The sequence below is a fragment of the Macrosteles quadrilineatus genome, unplaced genomic scaffold, assembly GCF_028750875.1.
Source record: "Macrosteles quadrilineatus isolate MER2022 unplaced genomic scaffold, UCM_ALF_1.0 Scaffold_2__2_contigs__length_208266976, whole genome shotgun sequence".
Lineage (NCBI taxonomy): Eukaryota > Metazoa > Arthropoda > Insecta > Hemiptera > Cicadellidae > Macrosteles > Macrosteles quadrilineatus.
The window spans coordinates 47,099,673-47,108,942 of record NW_026542595.1 but is presented as its reverse complement, the minus strand read 5'-3'; positions in this window follow the sequence as shown (position 1 = coordinate 47,108,942).

Below are 9,270 nucleotides of genomic sequence, written 5' to 3'. Positions count from 1 at the left end.
AGCATGGTGTCTTTAACATTTAAAACATGGAAAGTCGGCATGTATTAAGCAAAAGTTGTATTTTTGATTCAGCTTGAACAGTAAAATCAGTAAAAAAAGTTCCCTGTTTTCTGGTATTCAAACCACTAAAACAAACAAAAACATATCTAAACCTCAATAGTGTAGCATATGGTTGGAAAGCTTATGAAATGGCGCAGTTTTTAACATATTCCGACACTTTCTTGTATACAGGGTGTGAAAAAATGCAATAGACCATTGTTTTTAAAATGTTCATCAAATATCTTAATTTTGATCTTTGAATCTATTTACAATGGAGTTTTTACAACTGATCCTCCGTCATTTTCCATTATTCTTGTTCAAAATTTAATGTAGAACACGAAAATGACATTATCTACTTAAACCTATATACAGGTAATTGAGAAATCACTGTATTAAGTTTAAAAGCATGGTTATTTTTGTAAAACATAAAATAATCTTTTGGGACGCTAATTTTTAGACTTGGAACATTTGATATGCATCATCACACTTCATTTACTTTGTACTTACATCAAAAAAATTTTGTCACACTGAGTACAAATCACCCTGTATATGTAAGTGTACGAGACATTTTGGGGACTTGACTTTTTTGGGTCTCAAGAATTTATACGAAAATACACTATTGCAATATTTTGAGGACTTGAATTTCCGTATGTGTATAAGACATTCTGGGCACTTTACTTTTTCGGGTTAGTACTTTTCGAGGACCTGTGCAATTTATTCCATTCCAAATGCAGCGCGTTATCGATCTTCACCCTTGAGTGGGCCTCCCATTCACTGACGGAATGTCTCGTGGCACAGGGTGTACCTACCAGTCGGGAAATTCGGGAAAAAGTCGGGGATTTTGAAAGGTCGGGAAAAGTCGTGAAAAAGTCATGAATTTCGGCCGAAAGTCGGGAATAATCTAACCTTTCAAAACTAGGGATGAACGGGTCCCAAAACTTTAAAACAAATTCTGGATCTTATATTCCTGATCATTGGGACGGGATTACATTGAAGGGGTGTGGGATGAATCGAAAATGCATCGGAATTCCAATTTGATTCAGTGATGATCAAAATAACAATTTGAATCATGGGCATTCAGTATCCATATACGTTATTGAATCAGTATCCAAATAAGTTTTTGAATCAGTATCCATACTTTATTGAATCAGTATCCATATACGTTTTTGATTCAGTATAAATATACGTTTTTGAATCAGTATCCATGTGTTATTGAATCAGTATCCAAATACGTTTTTGAATCAGTATCCATACATTTTTGAGTCAGTATCTATAAACGTTATTGAATCAGTATCCAAATACGTTTTTGAATCAGTATCCATATACGTTATTGAATCATTATCCAAATACCTTTTTGAATCAGTGTCCATACGTTATTGAATCAGTATCCATATACGTAGTTGACTGTTACATTGATAGTGTTACTTTGACTATCAGTATCCATATAACTTATTGACATTATTCAAATGATTGACATCTATCTATCTATCTATACTATTATAAAGAAGAGGTGGTGTCTCTGTGTGTGTTTGTATGAGCTAATCTCAAAAACTACTGGTCGGATCGGGCTGAAATTTGGCATGATGATAGCTCACATTCCCGATTAACATATAGGCATATTTTTATCCCAAAAAATCCTTCGGGGCTCCGCCCCAGTGGCTCTGGAGTTTCCCATGTTAACCTTATGAGAAATGGAATTAATGAATCTTAACAGCTGTTTCAATTAAACAAGTTGGTTATGTTCTATGATGTTCCATAGCATTAAAAGTTACAAGGATTACCAACAGGGTGCAGCACTAGCACTATTATTTCTTTTACATTTATGACAACAGCAAAAGGTGAGTGAGCGTAGCGAACGAACTTCAACCTGGAGGCGAGTGAGCGTAGCGAACGAGCTAACCTGAAGGCAAGTGAGCGTAGCGAACGAGCTAACCTGAAGGAAAGTGAGCGCAGCGAACGAGCTCCAACCTAAAGGTGAGTGAGCGTAGCGAACGAACTTCAAAAAGAACCGAAATTTCTTAAACCATGTCCTCACTCATAACTGCTATAAGCATTTGATACTTATATGCCAACCCCGTACGAAGGACGGGTACTCTGCTAGTTAATTATATAAGTTATTCACTGAGACATTGCTTAGCCATACAAGTTATTACCCTCCAAGTACATGGCATACACTGAAACATTGCTTAGCCATACAAGTTATTACCATCCAAGTACATGGCATACACTGAGACATTGCTTAGCCATACAAGTTATTGCCATCCACGTACATGGCATACACTGAGACATTGCTTAGCCATACAAGTTATTACCATCCAAGTACATGGCATACACTGAGACATTGCTTAGCCATACAAGTTATTGCCATCCACGTACATGGCATACACTGAGACATTGCTTAGCCATACGTTATTGCCATCCACGTACATGGCATACACTGAGACATTGCTTAGCCATACAAGTTATTACCATCCAAGTACATGGCATACACTGAGACATTGCTTAGCCATACAGGTTATTGCCATCCACGTACATGGCATACACTGAGACATTGCTTAGCCATACAGGTTATTGCCATCCACGTACATTTCATACACTGAGAAGACATTGCTTAGCCATACAGGTTATTGCCATCCAAGTACATGGCATACACTGAGACATTGCTTAGTCATACAGGTTATTGCCATCCACGTACATGGCATACACTGAGACATTGCTTAGCCATACAGGTTATTGCCATCCAAGTACATGGCATACACTGAGACATTGCTTAGCCATACAGGTTATTGCCATCCAAGTACATGGCATACACTGAGACATTGCTTCGCCATTCATGTTATTGCCATCCAAGTACATGGCATACACTGAGACATTGCTTCGCCATACCGGTTATTGCCATCCAAGTACATGGCATACACTGAGACATTGCTTCGCCATTCATGTTATTGCCATCCAAGTACATGGCATACACTGAGACATTGCTTCGCCATACCGGTTATTGCCATACAAGAAGTTATGTATACCTTGTAGTTCTGATTCTATCCTCTTATTTTATCAATGTAAACCAATTGAAAGATTCAGTATTTAAATCTTACAAAGGTTTTTATTTGTTTACACCCAAACATATCTTTATTTATAATCAATAAAATAAAATAGGTAACATGCTTAACAACATGATGCTGCAAGTAAAAATTATGAAATAGGCAAGAAGCTCACTGATATTTCCAGAAATACTGGTTCTTCTAATGTATGATTGAAAACAGATATTGTACTCCACTGACAAGTATGAATAGAAAAATTCCATGTTGCTTCGAATCGAGTTACATCAACATTTTTTTAAATCGAATAGTTGCTTTGAATTGAAATGTTTTGCTGCTTCACACACCCCTACATTTAATACGGGATTTTCTCGGCATGTGATTTGTTTCGATCGTCAGTGATTTCGCTGTGTCGCGAGTGATCGCGAGACGGAAAAAGGTGTAGTAACATGGAGAACGGACCCAGTTTTTGGTCGGGATTTATATAAAAATGGTAATGAAAAGTCGGGAAAAAGTCGGGAATTCCATTTGAGAAATCTGGTAGACACCCTGGTATGACGACCGGATATAAATAGTCACTTTACACTCACTTATCTCGTTATTTTTTTCAGCATGTTCGTTGACCCGTCTGCAGGTCTTATGTTGATGGGCTGTCAGAGCGTCTGTTGTAATAACTTGAATTCCTTATGCATGTTTGCTGCTGATTACGGTGAAATATTGTTAGAAATTCCACCTAATCTTTAAAGTTACCCATAAAATTCATAGAAATAATAATATTTAACTGTTTGACGAGTACCCCTATTGTATTCAAAATACTGAACGGCCCAATCCACTGTCACGTTTCGTATTTTGTATACTACCGTTAATTTACACGGGTAAATTGTTGTGCAGAAATATTCCACATACAACTGCAATACCAGTGGTAGTAGCAATACCAGTGGCAGTAGCCAAAGTTCCTGTCGCGACCAGATCTGGTTGGGTATAGGTGAGGGGGTTTGCAAGGGCACTGTTTCGAAACCACACGTTCGATATAAGCATTGAGTATACACGTCAGTACATATGTGTATACCCAATGATATAAGCAACGGTTCTTGCAATTTATTGCTTATTGTTTTTTAGAGTTGTTTTCGGACTTACTCTGTTTTCGGACTTACTCACACTCGTATAAGGTTTTCCACGGTTGTCATTGATAATGTAGCCATGTTGCTTTGAAATAGCGACCATACAAATGTATGCATTTTAAGCCAAGTATGAATGGAGATGAGTGTGGGATGAGTAGAGCGATCTTGTTGTCCTGTTTGTGACTAAGGCCGACATAATCCTTGGACACAGCTGTTAATTAATAGTGCATACAGTCAATTAATAGCAGCAGAGGTCAAGTTTGGTATCAAATTAAAGGTTTTATTCATAAAAATACATTTGCCACAAACCCAAACTCAAACGATGATGATGATAATAACGTTAATGATGTCGCTAAAACGTATCGTTTGAAATTTAACAGCTGAAAATAAGTGAAATAGAAAAAGTTTTGGTTAAATCCATCAAATTGTAATTGGACACTAGTAAATACTAGTGCACTTGTTGCTACCTCCCCCCTTCGGTTTCATGTATTCCTCTCAATCAGTTCAAACCTAGGAGGATTAAACATTAATGTTAATTAATGTTAAATCCTCCTAGATTCAAACTTGAAACACCCAGATCGAAACTCGCCTGTCGTTATTTTACCATCGCCTTTTTTTAAAATATATTTTTTAAAAAAGAAATATTATATTGATTTACTTTGGATTTTAAACATGTTAACGTTTTATTTTGTTTAAGATTTATGGTGATACGTAAATATTGTGGTGTAGTAAAGTATATTATATTGTAGTTAAGTGTTAAATTTTGAAATTTTAGGGTGAATCGAGATGAATATTTTTTTATAACATGGGTCTCTCCTACCTTAACATACATAGAGCAATTTTGATGCGTAAAATTTATTTTTTTTAATTTTTTACTATCAGTGGTTCAATAGATAACTTGGGTTGAAGAGGACGGCAAATTTAGCATTTCGCAACGCATGGAAAGAAACTAAATCGTACGATGCGCCTACTGAGTGGACTTTTACGTTACAGTTCTAAAGACAAGAACAAGATGAATATACAAATCACCAGTACATTCATATTAGACCTACAGTAGAACCCCTCATATCCGGCCACCACGGGACCAAGTCCCTGACCGGATAACAATTTGGCCGGATAAACCAACCTACTATGAAAATGACAATTCATACCTAATAATAATAGGTAATCAATATATGCAATCAAAAGTATAATTTAATTCTGTTCTGGGATTATTTTAATAAAAATAAACATGTTTGTAAAAAGAAAAAAAAAATATTTGTAGGTTAAAGTCATTAAGTAATGAATGTACAAATATTATGATTCCAGGTAACAAAACCTATTAAATGGAGGTAAAAATGACAATAAATTGTACTTAAAGATCATTAGGACTTAAATGGTACACGCATTTCTACTCAACATTCTTAACCATTTTTGAAATACAAAAATTAATGTACTCGTACTGTACTGTATTAACCCCACTTTGGAAATGATCAACCAACTGATAAGAGGTTAGGCCTACTAGCTAAACTGAGTATAGTGACTCAGCAATCTATCTATCTATCTATCTATACTATTATAAAAAAGAGGTGGTTGCTGTATGTGTGTATGGGAAAAGTAAACTCGAAAAATACTGGTCGGATTGGGCTGAAATTTGGCATGATGATAGCTCACATTCCCGATTAACATATAGGCATATTCTTATTTCAAAAATCCTTTCGGGCTCCGCCCCAGTGGCTCTGGAGTTCCCCATGTTAACCTTATGAGAAATGGAATTATTGAATATTAACAGCTGTTTCAATTAAACAAGTTGGTTCTGTTCTATGATGTTCAATAGCATTAAAGTTACAAGGATTACCAACAGGGTGCAGCACTATTATTTCTTTTCGGTAAAATATAAAAATTAAGTTTGTTTTTATTCTCTAGCAATCTTCACTAGAATTCTAAGTTTTGTCCGAGTGCGATTGTGAGACGTAAGTACAGTAAATACCTTGTGTACTGATCTAAAGCAGACTATTCATTAGTTTCTTTAATTTAAATCACCAAACAAACATTTCCCCTTCCCACCCATCAGTGCTTGCTTGGGGTGTTGATAATGGCCGTCACTACCCTTCCACAGGCCCACTGCATTCCAAAGCAACCTTTTACATTTATGACAACAGCTAATTTGCAACCAAAAGGTGAGTGAGCGTAGCGAACGAACTTCAACCTGGAGGCGAGTTAGCGTAGCGAACGAGCTAACCTGAAGGCAAGTGAGCGCAGCGAACGAGCTCCAACCTAAAGGTGAGTGAGCGTAGTGAACGAGCTCCAACCTAAAGGTGAGTGAGCGTAGCGAACGAGCTCCAACCTAAAGGTGAGTGAGCGTAGCGAACAAACTTCAACCAGGACGTGATTGAGCCATGCGAACGAGATAATCTTGAAAATTAAGAAGTTAAACGGGGCAAAGCCCGCGGGTTACAGCTAGTAAATGTATAAAGAAACAGATAAATAATGAGAACAATTTATTTTATGACTTCAGCAGTCACAAAGACTAGTGCTTGCATCTAAACGTCTGTAAGCTGTAAGAAAAAAATTTTGATATTGGCTTCTTGGAAGGGGCCGGATAAACAGAAGACCGGTAAAACCAAGGCCGGATATGAGGGAATGGGCACACGGGAGGGACTAAGGCTTAAGGTGTAGTGACGTCATATCTCTAGTGGCTAATGTCTTCTCTTGAGGCGACACGATTACCGTAACGAAACGGTGTGATTTCAGCGGCGTTCGTAGCATAGTTGGTAGCGCTTCAGATTAGTGTTCAGGAGCTCCCGGGTTCGAATCCCGCTGGCAGCATTAACTTTTTGTCAACAAATTTTTCATATCAGCAAGTTTGGTTGGTTAGGTTAGGTTATGACGGTTAATTTTATAATACTAAATTTTAAAATAAATTTTAAAATAAATTAAAAATTATAAGTAATCATTAATTAGATTTTTATCTTATATAGTTTTTATATTATCAGCAAGTCTGGTTGGTTAGGTTATGTTATGACAGTTTAATTTTAAAAATTAATTTTTTTTTTTTTAATTTTAAAACAATATTTTATAATTAAAAATTAAAAAAAAAATTAATTTAAATTGTTTCAACTTAGCAGTTCTAGCGGCGAACGCTGACATTACAAGATATGTTAGCCTTAGTCCCTCCCGTGTGCCCCACCGGGATATGAGGGGTTCTACTGTATTTATAAAACTCCTTTACCAGCTTACATTTTTAACTTAAATTAATAAGAATACATCATATACAGGGTGTTAAAAAAAGTGAGGACATATTTTACCTAGTGATTCCTTGGGTCAAAATAAACAGAAAATCAAGAATAACATGTTTTCCAAAATCGCTTTGTTAACCAGATATCCGCCTTAACCTTTATAAAAAAAGATTCATCTCGATTCACCTTAAAATTTTAAAATTTAACACTTAACTACAACATAATATATTTTACTACACCATAATATTTACGTATCACCATAAATCTTTAATAAAATAAAACGTTCACATTTTTAAAATCCAAAGTAATTCAATATAATCTTTCTTTTTTGAAAAATAAAGTAAAAAAAAAATTAAGGAGATGTTAAAATAACAACAGGCGAGTTTCGATCTGGGTGTTTCAGGTTTGAACCTAGGAGGATTTAACATTAATGTTTAATCCTCCTAGGTTGAACTGATTGAGAGGAATACATGAAACCGAAGGGGGAAGGGATCACAAGTGCACTAGTATTTACTATAGTAATACCAGAAACAAAAGAACCCTGGGCCGTTTCGAGCCGCACAGGTTTGAATGGTACGCCGCACCTACCGGCGCGAACCACGTGATCTTTTCGTTTCTGCGCAGGTTGTTTTGTTCGTGGTATGTCTATAGTGTTCAATTGCAATTTGATGGATTTAACCAAAACCTTTTCTATTTCACTTCTTTTCAGCTGTTAAATTTCAAACAATACGTTTTAGCAGCTACATCATTAACATTATTATCATCATCATCATTTGAGTTTGGGTTTGCAGCAATCGTTTTCACATGAACAGCGGTTACCGGGTATATAAGGAATGGTAATAATGGATAGTAAATTTATTAAGAAAAACAGTATGTTTTTTAATGAGAATTGCCCATAATATCACGTTTCACAAAATAAGGTTGTCTAATTTTCTTTATAAAACTCAAAATGTTCAGGCAGTAAAAACCTTCACCATTTTTTCTAAGCCTATAAGTAGTAATATAAAAGAACATTTAAACTAAATTATTTGAACAGTTTAACCAAACCAAGCCACCTTGAAAAATAACTGTTAAATATGGGACTTAGTTTCCACAATTTAATTAAATTATTGTATTTCAGTCACCAACAATGGATGAGGTAATCGTTGAAACAGCTAAATCAATGAATAAATAACTCAAGTCAACCTGTTGATTAGGAACGATTCACGTTCACATTAGGAACGAATGACGTACAATATTTTACGCCATACTACTCTCAATAAAAAATCCTTATATACAGGGCTTGATTTGTGGGGTACCGTGGCGGAATGGAGTTCCGATACCTCTCTTTTGGAAAGATAAAAATATTGTCATAAATAGGTACTTATCACATTAAAAAGCTTACAGTTCCGGCACCTCATTTATTACAAATCGAGCACTGCTTGTATATACCCATCGACTAAAGGACTAACAATTACAACTCATAGTAATTTTACCCGGTAGCTCCCAGTTTTATTAGTCCTCCACTGTCTCATGAGCAATTAATAACTAATGTAAAGGATAACTAAGAAAGGTTATGTTATTGTTTATAACCACTCATTGCCAAATTGTTGTCCGGTAAAAACTCATTACAGTACAGTAGTAACAAAATGAAACCCCAGATGGCGGCAAACAGCTGTTTTCTGGACTAAATCTAAGTAAATCTAAAGTAACACAAACTCTTGATTGCTTGGCAGTTGCCATCAACCATAATTTTAGTTCACAAACTATCCAGAATCTAAATCTGTATTTAAATCTCATAATATTGGGCAATGTACTTTCCCATTATGAACATCCAGTTAAAATGTTCACTGTTATCACTATTGTGACACCAAC